General features: G+C 44.3%; 1 protein-coding gene across 3 annotated transcripts in view; it reads left to right on the forward strand.

Moving 5' to 3' along the window:
• Nucleotides 1–15072, forward strand: part of LOC106743815 (zinc finger homeobox protein 3-like) — a 406062-nt gene that overhangs the window by 151510 nt on the left and 239480 nt on the right. For all 3 annotated transcript variants that reach the window (XM_014618018.1, XM_014618017.1, XM_014618019.1), the window contains one exon: nt 14666–14701. The gene's annotated coding sequence lies outside the window, so the exon portion shown is untranslated. The remainder of the gene's footprint in view (nt 1–14665; nt 14702–15072) is intronic.

Below are 15072 nucleotides of genomic sequence, written 5' to 3' on the forward strand. Positions count from 1 at the left end.
TGACCGCCGCCGCCAGCGGCCGGTTTTAATTTCGTTCGTTTGCTCGTTTGTTTTAACATTATTATGCCGCTCGAAACCGGGACTTATTTAACTTCGCTGCGTGGTTACGTTGCGTTCGATCAAACCTCGTGGCCGGGAAGTTCAATGTCCGTCCGTCCGAGAGAGCGCGGAGTAGAAAGTGAAGAAAACGGTCCGGTAAATTAAACGGGAGCGCTAACAACGCGCAATGGACTCGGTGCGCGCCGGACACATCCCGATAACCAATTACCGCCTTATCGCGCGGTTAACCGAGTCCAGCCGGAAGTTGACTGATCTCGATATGAGATAATGTATATACGCGTATATTGATTAAAAATAGGCCCGTTTTATTATCGGCGATTACTATCAGTGATTACCATACGTGATTCATCGTCATAAATTGTGAGTAACATTGAATGAAGTGGGAAAGAGGAGTTCGTTCCGTTTACAAAGGCGTCTTTTGATAACGAAATATATGACGTGAAATATATTCGTATCAATGTGTGTACGCATCGTTTGTCACGTACAAGTTCATCCCCGTGATCGCATACACACGCGGGAACACGACGACGATGGCGACGAACACTGCTCGCGACCGAGAATCAGCGTGGTACTTTTTAATGACCGGCGAGAGAGAGAGAGAGAGAGAGAGAGAGAGAGAGATGACGCGTCTCTCGTTAATAAATATCTCCTCGCATTCCTCTCGGGGAGTGTGAGCGCGCGGAGTAAACGGCGCGGCGTGGCGGCGCTAATGCGCCCGAGACGAGATAATAAATTCTTCCGTGGTGAGAATAAAAATTGCGGCATACGTAACGCACCTGCGAGAAAACACCTGCCAGAGGAATAAGTGGTACGCGTGTGATCTCTTATAAACGCCATAAAATCCGGACTAGCCAACACTGCATCGTGCGCCTCATGCGCGCCGTACAATATTTATCATCCGCTAGTAGAATACGTTTATTTGCGATTTCAGCACGATGCGTATACTTAAGAGAGGGGAAGAGAAAAGGAAAAAAGGGGAGAGGAAGGAGGATTATTATAGTGATGTGAGCGACATGTAGAGAAAAAGCATCGACATATCATTTTGTTCTTGTGCTCTATGTGTGTATTGGAGGTGTAAAATTAAAATTTTCATGAATGAATGCAAATTAGCGACATTTTTGTATCGAAATATACGATAGTCTTATGAAAATTATTATATATCTCCTGCAAATAATAATTTTTTTAATGTTTGAAGATTGACGCTTTCAGAAAATAAGCTCCGAAACCGATATATCCACGATATCTCTACGGGAAATTGTCAACAAAATAAAATAAAACACAGAAGTTATATTATTTTATACATTTATTATATATCTTTATATGGTATCTTTATTCTCACATTTTTTGAAATTTTGAAAATTTTACGATGTATATTGCTCCTTTATTATGTGGAAATACGGAAAAAATTCGTATCAATTCAAAACTTTTATTCTTGTGTAAGTAAGAATATATAGTTTTATATGGAGATAAAACTTATTTACATGAAGAAATTCCATGTAGTTCCGCTAAAAATATTTTAATTATTTAAGGATAATTTTTATGAATTGGGAAGTAGAAATATTGGATAGAAAGAACAATATTTTCAAAGTAAGAATTGTATTAGTCTTAAAATATTCTTTTTATTCAATATTTTTTCCTTCCCATTCATGCAAATTATTTTTAAATAAGAAGAATCTGATATATTTAGTGTTCAACCACTGTACACAATAGACGAAGTTCATGTTCTCTGCGACAGAGTTCAGTTTTTTTTTACAGCCGAAAAACATGAGTATATCGGTTTACCATATCTATGTCAGTTCCAATCCTTTTGCCCTACAATTATTGCAAATTTTCTATCCCGAACGATCACCTGTTCAAGTGGAAGAATGAAAATGATTTCGGGTCCCGAGTGATCCCGATTCTTCCACTCGTCGCTTTCTCGAAATGACGGATTCGATCGGACGCGACGGTGAATTACGTCCTCCGTGGGCTCACCGACGACTAATTTTTATGTCCGCCGTCAAACACGGACGCGCTCGACCTTTCTCGAGGAAAAAGAGAATTCGTCGAGAATTTAGCCCGGGCCGAGATCGGTCTCTCGAAAAGAACGACCTGGTGCGGGCCACGCAGCCTAGGTAGAATCTTCCTCTCGTCCCCCTCCCCCTCCGCACGGGAACGCTTCCCCGAGTATTCGGTGTTATAAAACTCGGTTATGAGGCCCCGGTCGATAAATTCCGATCGGCCTACCGGAATCCCGACTTCGAATTCGAGTCTCGACGGCCACCGGGGGCGGGTGCCCCCCGCGGCTGCCCCCCGCATTATGCTCCCGCGGGCATATCTTATCCGTCATAATTCTTGGAAAAACCGGCTCCGGTCCCCCGGCCACCTCCCCGCTCACGCGGCCGTGAGCCGCCGGTGAAGGCGCACGAGCGCGCTCCTATGACTACATGCTGGTAGTCTAATGTATGGAAATTCATTCCGAATCTGGCCGGACCGGTGTCACCGGGGTCAGTCGGCGCACGGGCCCCGGGGTCTCCCTTTTTCGTCGGACCAGTAAATCCGTTCCGTCTTCTGCGAGATCATCTCCCTACCCGTTTTGACACGTCGCCGACCCCCGATCTTTATTTTTCTGACGAACCCCGCCACTTCCTCTTGGTCTTTCATTTTGTCGAACTGCTCCGGACGAACGATTCATCAGCACAGCCTCCTGCCGAAAGAATACCTCGCCGGATCCATTCAAACGCTCTTCGCGCTCGCTATATTTTCTTTCGCCGTCAACCGCCTTTTCGGGACTGCACGTTTGCGCCGGCAGTCCGCACTCTGATAGAAAATTATCGTTATTTTCGGTGCCAAACCTTTTTAACCGCAAAAATAATCAGGAGAATCATTTTTCTAGTATGTGTTACTGTAGTGTCAGTGATAATAATCTTACGTGCATGTTGCTGCTATCGTAAAATATGTTTGGCGCTGAAAATAATTATAATTTTTTACCAGTGTGGTCTCGATAGACACGTTATTTCGCGGTTGTCTCATCCGAGTTCGCAACGTCCTCGGATTTTTTAAGGTCGATATCCCATTGGCCGATCAAAAGTTGTCCATCTAATCAGTGATCCTCCTCGCGCAAGTATATCGCGACAGAACACCAGAATGAAGTGTCTCTTCCATGTGTCGCACATCGATACACTGAAAAAAGAGTTTGGTAACAGTTACCAAGAGTTGGTTAAATAATTTAAATTAAATTATTTAATTATCGCAACCATATCGTTTAATATTATATATCGTATATAATATATGGTGCTGCAATATACACACAGTATATGTAAATAATTTGATTGCATCAACCAAACAATTTAGCCGAAGCTATTTAACCAAATCTTGGTAATTGTTACCAAATCCGTTTTTCAGTGTAGTTACATTCCCTTCGTCTACGAGCGTCTGAATCCCTTTCCGAGACCCCCGCTCGTCGAAACAAGGACGGAGAGTCCTCGCGCTTGGACGATTCCTCCGTAGCAATCTTTCTTCCCGCAGAGTCAGGTCTCCTTCTGAGGCAGCGCGAAGTTGACAATCGTCACCTGGCCGGTTTCTCGACAGAGGAACGAAACGACGCCTGCCTGTTTACACACCTGGATCCCGCGTTTCAATGGTCGTCCATAATAAGGGCGAGTTTACACGCGCCTGCACGCGTTACGACGCGGCCGCTTTTTACGTTTCTTCTCTTTCTTCTTCTCCTTCCTCCTCTCTCTCTCTCTCTCTCACTCTCTCTCTCTCTCTCTCTCTCGCTCTCGCTCTCGTTTGCTTTCAGAAACAACGCGTAATCCGGTGAGACATGAACGACGGGAAAATTGACAACGGTCGGTTTTCCCGGTGACGAGCGACAACGACGTTTGAAAAACTCGCTCGTTATTCATTTAGTTCGCAACAGTTCATAATTATTCGAGGCGTCGTCAAAATGGCGCCTCGTTCCTTACGACGAATGAGCTTCTTTCCCGCGCGTTTAAGGATATATTGTGTGTCGTATTTTCAATAACGTATCAAAGGAACCACTCATAAATTTAATACTTTTCTAGTTTTTAATATCATAATAGTTTTTAATTAAAATCTTATTTTTAGTTTAGAAGATATTAAAAATAGAAATTAAAAGGAGCTCATTAATTTCAAGGAATATGAATATATAAAGGGTGTCAACTTTAGTTGCAAATGTCTCAGCTCTCGAATGGTCCGTCTTTTTCTAATTGCACGAACAATGAATTAGATGATATTTCAACGTATATGCAGTGTAAGTTTCATCGAATTCTTATCAAACTTATTTCATCTTACATCTCCTTTAAAGTAGAATAATTTTTCATTCAGGCTTTGAATTACCATCAAACTTCTGGTGTCACTTTTAAATGCAATGTAAGCTAATTTGTAATTTTACATAATTTTTTCATTATTTTGAGCAACACATCCCTAACAAACGCTCGTGGCGCTTGTGATTAAAGAGAAAGTCCGTGTATGTGCAACCCGCTCGTGTAATTATTTCGAATCTTTCTGCGAGATTAGAAAATCGCCGCTTCGCTCTCCGGCGAGGTGAATGGACGGTCGCGTATTGAAGTCAAATGTTAACGCATCGCGCATGCGAAATTATCAAGTCATTATGCGATTATCGCTAATCGATCCCTCGGGTGCGTTACTCTTGACTCAGGGGGGAAAAGAATTACACGTTGCGCGACACGTAAGTGTCCGAGATTTTTATTCCGTTCCGAATATAACACGGTATGGTATGCACGATATTACGTACTATAACGCACACTATTATACAATATATACATCATATTTGACATCACGCGATACAATTTGATCGGTTTCACGATATTTCTGCATTTAAATCGCGCATTTAAATTTCTTTATTAAATAATAGCAATTTAAAGAATAGTAATATTAATAAAGCATTAACACAATAACATTAAGAATATAGTAACGTTAACATAGTAATACCAAAAATAATAATACGAACAACTTTTCTTATTAGAAATGTTTATTGAATAATAGCAATATCAACAATACAATGATTATAATTATGAGTGCCAAAGGTTTCCCGTAAATAGATGAAATAAATGAGTAAATATTATCGCTAATTGGGTTTTCAACAACGTGATACAAGTCGCGTTTGGTTGTCTCCCGATCGCTCGCGTTTGAGATGAAAATTCCGCGGTGTCTCGATCGTGTCAAATTTCGAGGATGAAGAATCACGCAAGAATTTCTCGGGGTTCCCGGTTGCGACGAAGAACGATGAAAAGAAAGAAATACTTCGCTACGGCCTCGGGCGCGGAGGTGCGCGGCAGAAGGCGAGAGAACCCCTCCTCGAATTTCCCCGTCTGGACGTTGCTGATCGAGCCATCGATCGATTCAGGATCGACGTCCGACGACGACGACGACGGTGGTGGTGCATACACACGCAGCGCACGCTCCGGGGAATTGGCTTCAATCTAAAACGAGCCGCGGACACGGCCTAATCACTAACGGGGATATTAGCTAATCTCGACCAATTAGACGTAATGGCTGGATTAAGACGGGTCGCACGCATGCTAAAATTGAATATTATATAATCCCCGGACGGAACCATGCCACGTTTCCCACGTACGTATATCGCGAGCGCGGCCGTCATTAGCCGCCGACTTCTCTACCTACGATCGTCGTGCGGCCCCGCGTGTGTGGGACTCGAGGAAAACGAGACTAACGATCCTCCACGGAGAGCGATTTTCTGCGCCGCGACGGAAAGCTTTTGTTGCGTGGACACGCGCGAACGTATCACGAACTTGTTGCTGGCGCGCTACGGCGATAGAAAGTAACGCACGTTACTAGCAACAACGTACACAACGGTGGTCCGGGAAATGGGAAATGCGCGAATGGGGATAACGATCCTTCGCGGATTGCGTACTCGTTGAAGCTCGGCGTCGCGCCGATCGTGTGTGGGATCCTCCACGGACGACCGTTTCCCATCATCTCGCCGCCACTCGTCGCGCTGTCTCACCGAGAATCAGGGATCTAACGATTCTCCTTTTCTTGCTTTCTTCTTCTTACGAAAAATCGATCAGAGGAAGCGCACGTGTTATGCATCAATATATCAATAAAAAATGAAGATATACTTCGGAAGGGTAATACGGAATAGGTCGGGTGAAACGGAATATTTGATTTATTTTGCAAAAAATAATTTTTCTATAATCTATAATAATGATTATATTATATATTTATTATATTATGTGTTATTATAATCTATTATAAACTTATAGTTTTATGTTTTTTGTTATAATAATGTTATAACGTTATGTAAATGTACATACACGGGAAAAAAATTAGTCTTGAATCAATGATAGATATTCTCTTATATAAGTACAAAAATATATATTCTTAAAAAAATGTTTAGTCTTCATTTGATTTAATACGATGCAAGTAATACTTGTGCTCAATTCAATACTACAATTCTTCTAAGAATATTATAATATTCTTCCTTATATATGAGAATATATCTATCATTGATTTAAAACTATTTTCTTTCTGTGTAATGTCATATTACTTCCATCTCATTGTTTATGCTACCTACATGTTTTTTTAGCATCTTAAAAAGAGAAAAAAACAATAGAATATAATATGCAATATTTCCAAAAAAATGGTAGGTAATACGGATTATTCAATATTACCCGATATCGTCATTTTTACCTTTTTATCGTACACAATGGAGATGTACATCATATAATACTTGCAGAATAAACTGTATCGAAGCTATATCTTAGTTTCACATGTAACGAAAAGCTAATAATCTGTGAAATAGGTTGACTGTTAAATGAAAGTTTAAAAACTTGCCCGATAAAACTGACGAGACATGGAAAATCTAAAATTGGACGTACACATTGCACACGATCTCGTATCGGGCTGCCGCTTTGTACTTAAGTTAAATTAAGGGTTCAACGGCTGATAATTCCATTGCTATCCATTATGTTGCAACCCTTAACAGGCTGGGATATTTCATATTACCCGCACTTCCTCTATGTTTTCCGGCTGAAAGAGGATTATTCGGAGTGAATTTCGTTACGCTTTCCTCTCCGAGAGAGAGCGACTGAATTTTCGCGCACACGTTGGAATGATTCGCCCACGAGAATTAATCCTTCGCGGACCGTCGTAAGGATACTTTGTGCAAGAGCGCTAACAGGTCAACCGTAAAGAAAAAAAGACGGAAAGAGAAGGAAATGAGAAAGAGATAATCGCTGGCGAAGCCGCGAGCCAGTGGTACCCGGCGTTCACGTGTAATAGGAGAGACATGTGGAACGCTAATGTCTACAAAGTTAATTACGGTTATAAAGGCGACCGCTGCACGAGAGTTCAGCGTAAACAATTACCGCGCGCGAGCTGCGTCGAACAGCGAAATACAATTCGTAATAATAGGTTGGATCTCCTACTGCGAGTTCCAGATAATAGCTGCTGATAATTGATCACATTGACATCGAGGAGACGCTTCTTTGTCGTGTCCCCGTCGAACTTACCTTGCCGTTCGTGTTATTAATGGCTTCTACGCGCGCGGATAGAATTTTTATTAATCATCGGAATTTATCGTTATATTAGCCAACTTTAAGCAGATTTATCTTTATTTATTCATTTATTTGTCGGCGGATAATTTATTTAAATTATTGATTCTCTTAAGAAAAGAGAATATCAATAAAACGGTTCGCTTAAAACTAATAGTTGAGCTGGTGAGAATAAATAAATAAATATATATATTTATCTCGTGTGTAATTTTTATTAGCAATATCCTCGTAAGAGTAACCGAGTTATTTCAATACGAAACACAACATTTAATAGCCTATAGATGAAATTTTAATTTTCCGACTGATGTAGTATAAGATAAAGTATGCTAAGAAAATATTGTTTGCATAACACATAGGTCGAATAGGAACTGATAAGAACACTAGTTATCCCGTAAATTGATTATTTACAGATTATTTACAGATATCCCAAATAAGATTACGGTAAATTTGTTTAAGGACGAGAAAGGACGATGAAATATAAAACCTTATTCATGCCACATTACGTCTTCGATACTCGACGTGGCGGGGCGATATAAATATCTTCCGGAGTTGCTCTTTGCAAATGTCAGCGTCCCGAATTGTTTACACGATCTCTCAGTACCTACCTTTAATGTCCTAAATTAACATCACTCGAATTTCCACCGGTTATTCAGCGTCTCGTTAATGTCACCCGCGATCTGCAGAGCGATCTGCAGAGCGTTTCGAAAAACCGGAGCGTCGCATTTTGTAAGTGAAATATAAATTATTTCAACGTGACGTGCAGTAATCGAATTATCGGGGAAACGGGCATATTATTAGAAGACATGGGGGTATCGGTGCAACATCCGCGCTGACAAAGAAACGAGCGGCGCGAAGGGTAAACACACGTGTTGTTCGTTTCCGGGGCTCGTGAGCACGCCCCGAATTCCCGGATGTATTAGACGGGCCCCGTGAAAGCGCGCTGGTTTATCGCGGGCCCAATTATCGTCGCGTCGCAACAATCTTACGGTTCTGTCTAAATAGCTGATAAAGAAAAGCTCGGTGTGCCAGGACACATCTGTGTTTGCTGTGCCGCGTCTGCGCGTCGATCAGATCCGCGTTCGTGAGGCCCCGAGACAAACGACGAGGGTGACAATATCGATTGTTTGCGGCAGTTTGGCGGCCTTTCTTTTGCGATAAGGCCAATCTGAAACGCCTGTGACTTCGGATTTCGCCGGATGACGGCGTTCTCTTCGTTTCGCCCGAACCAACGGAAGTTTCAATATCGCGTTCGGACCGCGAGACGGCGGTTTGAGTAGCGTGTCTCCGAAAATGGCGAAATAGACGAGACACCTCGCGTGTGGCCTATTCTCGTTTCTTGTCTATTCGCAGATTCGTTCCTCATACTCGGGAAAAGGAGGGGAGGAAAGAAATGGACGAAGGGGACGTTTGCGGAAAGTAATTGAAAACTTAAATAGCAGAGCGCGCAGGAATTAGAGTCGCCGGCGGAGTTGCCAACTCTGCCGGAAAAAGGATTTAGTAACTGCTACTAAATATATGGGGCAAATAGTGCCGGCCAAACGTCCAGCGACTGTTACGAAATAATTTGATTAGGTGGAGTAAATACGTGGTTCCAAGAACCAAGATTTAATTGCTTGAACTAAACATCCGAGTCATCAAACGTACGTCTGGGAATTAATACCTGATTTTGAGAGATATTCGGTAACCGTATTGTAATAATAATTTGTAAACCGTTAACTAAACGTATGATTCGCAGGGAAAATTATTTTAGATTTTTTTCATTTTTCTGATAAAAATCTCATTGTTGTACGTGAACTACTTTGTCATCTTTCTTACTCCATACGTAAAATTCCTTCGTGGTTTCGCTCTCATAGCGGCCAAACATCTTTCTAACCACGTTCCCCGCTGCTCGACTTCGATGAACAGGAATCGACGAGTCCTACGAGCTCTGATGACTTTGCAACTCGTAGTGTGTCCTTATAGAATCAGATAGTTAAATGTTGCAACATTTTCCTTAATAAATTTCTCAACGCATCTCGTGTCCCATAGATTTATGGTTATATATTTAATTCCATATATTTAACTCCGTACATTTAATCTAAATAACAAATTAATTTGAACAACACCAAAACTATGAAACAATGGTGCTTTTTTAATCAAATAACACGGCTTTATCCAACGACATGAAATAATGTTTCTTACAAGATTATGTTGCAATATTAATCAGTTAATATAATTAATATTAATTAATAAATGTCAGAGTATCGTTAAAGTAGGTAATTCCTATTAGTCTGTAAGAGCTATCCGAATAGATGCGAATTAAAAATCCTTAAGAGCGTCAAAGTATTATCGAAACTCGGAATACTGGGACGTTAATGTCGTCACGAACAATATCTCCCTCTACTTTGAGAGAGAAATTATTGTGAAATATTCCCGCGTCTCAGATACATCATCAGAATATCCCTGCGCTTCGCGCAACACCACGCTCGCCCGTGTAAGGTCTCGGACACAGCTTTGCCCTCTCGCTTTACTTCGAAAATAAACTTCGACATCGCGCAACAACAAACGAACCTCCTTGTCGCGATTCACGTCTCTTCGAATCCGAAAATTCGCGTGGTTAGCGAACGCCAAACCGACCGGCTCTTGGAAGAGGCTGCTCGCACCCTCGCGGCGCTCACGAGCGCGCGTCGGACGGAAAAACAAAGGGGAGAGATCGGAAATTCGCCTATCGGCGGAGTCGTCGACCGAATCCACCGGAGGAAAAAGATCTCGGAGCATGCTTTGGTCGTCGAGCGGTTTGTCGGCGGTCGAACGACAAGCGTTCCCCAAACACAGAGGGACAAGGCCAACCCCCGGGGGTGGCAGGCAACAAGTGACCACAGGGCAGACATACACGAACAACAGCCGTGAGCGCTTTTACTCTCCCCTTTCCTTTCCCTTCGCTTCTCTAACTGCCTCTCTCTCTCTCTCTCTCTCTTTCTCTCGTGGTTGTCGACCAGCCGGTCGTTCGTCGACGACAATCGATATATCGACCATCCACGGAAACCCGACGTTATGTCGAACACACGTGAGAGTGGAACGTACGTAACGTGCGCGCGTGTGTGTATGTGTAAATGTGTGTACGTTGGTGAGGAGGGGGGATGCCAAAGGGCGAAAACGGACGCGGTGCCTTACGTGGGTTGCGGTAGGCCACGGACATCCGTTCATCCGTCTTTCGTGCCCTTCAAAAGTCCGCCATCGATAGCGAGCTTCTTCCTATCCTGGACAGAGCGAGCCTATGACTGCGTGTCGAAAGTGAAATATCGCGCTGCACGTCGCGTCGACTCGGGCGCGTCAGACAACTCTCTGGGTTAATTGATTCCCGGTACGCGTTCTTATTCGAGAATTTGCATTGTCCCTTTTCTCGATAAGATTTTCCTCGATCTTTCTCTTAAGTTTCTCCCGGGAATGTTTTGAATCGACATACGGTACGTGTTCGATGATAAAGACGTTTACTTACAATTGGAATGAGACGCTGTATGCGCTTGTTTACTCGAGCGACTCGGAAGAATTAAAAGTTTTAACAAATGGTCATCGGCAGCTGACGAAACGGCATTCCTGCGGTCCTTGTCAGCGATACCCATTCGATATCCTGAAAAACCTCTTCAATCTGAAGGTAAACAAGATAAATTCCCAACCGCCTAATTCTATGAAGAAACAACACTGGAATCTCACGCGAGATCCCCTTATATCTTGCTTAATGAGAGATCCACGTTGCGTAAATTTTGGTTACCGACCAAACAAAGGTACGCTAAGTCAAGATAAGATGAAGGCGGACGAGCAGCGCGAGGGCGAAAAAGGCCGAGGGATAAGACAGGCGGGAAGGGGATGAGGTCGGGCGGTGAAAGGGTCGAAAAGCGGAAGTTCGTTAGCCGCGCGGACGGAGGAGACCGGCCGCTGGCTAAGAGAAACCGCCCCCGCAACGGTATTTCTTTCGGGTTTTACACGGCGCGCGGCGTCTCGACGTGGCAATGTTTTAGCGTATTGATCCGTTGGGGGTTTAGTCGAGTCGGTGGTAAGAGAACTAGCGACTAGAGAGAGAGAGAGAGAGAGAGGGTGGCAACGGGGGGAGCGACGGTTGCCGCCGCTATGGTGGAGGAACGGTCAGCCGTAGGTGGCGGGGGCGGCGGCGGGGGAGGGTAAAAACTGGACGGCGGCACTTATTCGCTCATAATCACCCCCCGAGCCACTCCAACCATCCTCGACATCCCCCTCTCGACGTTAGTGCCTCGCTGCACTCTCACCGCCACATGTAACGGGGTTTCCGCGTGTACGTTTGTTTCTACGATGTCTGAATGTGTGTGTATGCGTGTGTGTGGAGGTAAACACCACGAGGGCGACGGACACCCGACCAGCCGGCGTACGTGCGACGATTAGGAGCCGCGTGCGAACATTAGCTCGGAATAGTTACGTGTGTTCGGCGGTCGGCCGCCACCGCTGAGTTTATTAGTCGATTCCCCGAAATAAGTCGGACGAGTTGGTGTATTTTTGTAGAACCGAGAGAGAGAGAGAAGATTGGAAATCTCACGATTTAAGGATGCACCGGGAAATGGCGCGCAGAGCTCGCTCGCGACAGAGTTACGTCTCGCGAGCGTGTCAACGTTTAATTTAGCTTTCAGATTAGAGATTCGCCCCCCGGCCGTGGTGTGCTCTCGTGCCATCTTCGACGGTCGCGTGAAAGTCGCGCCGTCGGTACTTTTGATGTCTGACAAACAACCGAGGAACAACGACTTAAATGTACAAACCCTAGGACTTCGGCACGATGACACGCTCGATTCGCCTCGTGTCTCGGTTATAAATAAAAATGGAACTGCCGAAGTGGAGGAAGAAGAAAAAAAATTACAGACCCTGAGCGAAAAGGGGGGAACACGGTTTTTATCTTAATAGCCTAATAGCTTCTCTCTTTTTTTTTCTCTCGTAGTAAAATTTAATGCAAGAGACCCTTCATAATAATGGGATATAACAGTGATAGCGAGCGAGGGATCATAATTAACCCCTCGAATCAACCCAACCATTATCATCCCCTTCCTCGATAATGTCGCCTGCTCGATAGACTTGGAAGGCGCTTTCGCACCGAGTTACACCTCGCGACTGTAACTCCGCGTAATTGTATATAAATAATTGTTACAACGTAATACTCCTCGTCCGTCCGTCCGTCCATCTTCTTTCGCCGAGGAGACCTCGTATCACTCTCGGCCCGACAACCAACTTTCGCACAGACGATCTTACACGCGATCTCCGAATCGCGCTCTTCGATCTCGTCCCGGAATTACATCGGCATTGCGGGCGGCGGCGGCGCTCGAATTTCTGCCCTCGCGACGCGAAATGGTGAGCGTTTCCTCAGGGCGAAGAGCAAACATCGGCCGAGCATCGCTCCGTGTCGACGTGCATATCTATTACTTAAAGAAAGGTAGCAATTCTCGGAAGAAGTTACGAGTTCGCGGCTTCGTCGACGTCGACGTGGCGATGGCGACACGAATCGATAGAGGCCGCGCGTCCGGCGCTCGAGCGAAACGCGGGGCCCTATAGCAGCCGCTGGCCGTTGAAGAGTGAGAGAGAGAGAGAGGGAGGCAGCCACCCTCGTTACGTATGCACACCCTTAAATAATTGCGGCTCGTTCGCGCAAATTATCCCGGGGTTTCCGCGTCGACTAAAGTAAAATATAATAACACGGCTGGCACGTCGCGCGCGTGCGTGCACGTAATGCGAGTGTCTTTCTCTCGCCTCGTCTGGGCGATTTGCTCGCGCGCAGAGAGCCGTTCACGTTTGTGTGTGTGCGTGTGTATGCGTGTGCGCGGATCGCTTCTACGTAAGTAAGCAAGCCGGTAAGTAAGTACGCCTCGGTGTCCGGACACTTACGCGGAACACAAAGTGTGAACGTGCGTTTAAGTCCCCGAGCTATCGTAAAATTCCCAGGGGTAGTAACAAGCCGCGTCGCGATAACTCGCGTTCTCACGTTCTCGCGCGGAGGACTCGCGAAGGGGGTTGACTCGCGCGGCCCGAGGACCGGGTTCAGTTCTCACCCTCTTTCACACACCGGTCGCACACACGGTGATAATGAGCACGATCGGAATTTCTCGTCTCGTTCTGCGCGACACGCTAAACGGACTCGGGTACACAAATTTTATATATATACATACTTGAAATTATAAATATTAATTTTGTGTTAATTTTTCACATAATGTCTATGTTACTTTTTAACACATTCATCTTGTATTAAATTAACATACAAATTTGTACGGATCGTTTGGGACGTATGAAATGTGTTGAATTTAACATGAACATCTTTACTGTGAATCAATGTATGCTGCATTACCGCATGTAGGGAATATTTGCGAGATACTGGCGAGGCGCCGATTTTTGGTGAACAGTAATGGACGCCGATGCCGATTTGATACCGGTGGAATTTTGGGATGACAGCAGTGGACCAAGACTGAAAGATGGTGCTGTAACTGTACCGATTCACAGTAAAGATGTTCATGTTAAATTCAACACATTTCATACGTCCCAAACGATCCGTACAAATTTGTATGTTAATTTAATACAAGATGAATGTGTTAAAAAGTAACATAGACATTATGTGAAAAATTAACACAAAATTAATATTTATAATTTCAAGTATGTATATATATAAAATTTGTGTACCCGAGTCCGCTTCTTGGTTAGTCTCCCACGGAGCTGATGTAAATGTAAGTTTGTCCGAACTTTCCACTTTGTTTCACTTTATAGTGCGATGACCGCGCATCCAAGATTGTGTAGAGCGTGCTCAGGGTCGATATATTACGTTCTCGCTGTACGAAGCGGATCGGGAATCTCGTTCTCAAGATTTTGCATCGCTATCGTGAGCAACTCTCTCTCTCTCTCTCTCTCTCTCTCGTATCCTCTAATCCTTATGTGTGTCGTGTGTGGGCGGCGTGCACCGCGCGAAATCGTACCGCGTTAAATTGTTTTCGTCTCTTGGATCATTTCCCGGGGCACCCCGTTGCGAATCCCACTTTTGCAAAGCGAAACAATTCACGCGAACGACGTATGTTTGTTTGTTTCAGAAAGAGCTTCCAGTTCTATGCTGGCGTACTTCCTCGGTAAGTCGATCAATTGCATTTCGGCGCGTTGCGTAAAACGCGCAGCGTGCGATTTTGCATGTGGAAGCGATGGAGAGCGATGGAAAATTCGAACGTCTCGTCGTGGAAGGAGAGATATTCTCTCTCTCTTATAACTTTGCGATTAATTCAGCAGGTCTATTCTGTGATTTTTTTCTTAACGTATGCGTCACGTGTCGTCACGCGGATAGATATAACACATTACATAATAGATACGCAACGGCGTTCGACCTCTTCAGAGATACTGATGTACACTCATTTTCAAAACGGGTTTCAAAACGGTTTGAACACATTTTCTCTGATGATGTTGGAGGCGCACGAAATGGTTAAGATTGCTTACACGTTCACATATT

Source organism: Dinoponera quadriceps, unplaced genomic scaffold (assembly GCF_001313825.1).
Source record: "Dinoponera quadriceps isolate SergipeBrazil2010 unplaced genomic scaffold, ASM131382v1 scaffold1245, whole genome shotgun sequence".
Lineage (NCBI taxonomy): Eukaryota > Metazoa > Arthropoda > Insecta > Hymenoptera > Formicidae > Dinoponera > Dinoponera quadriceps.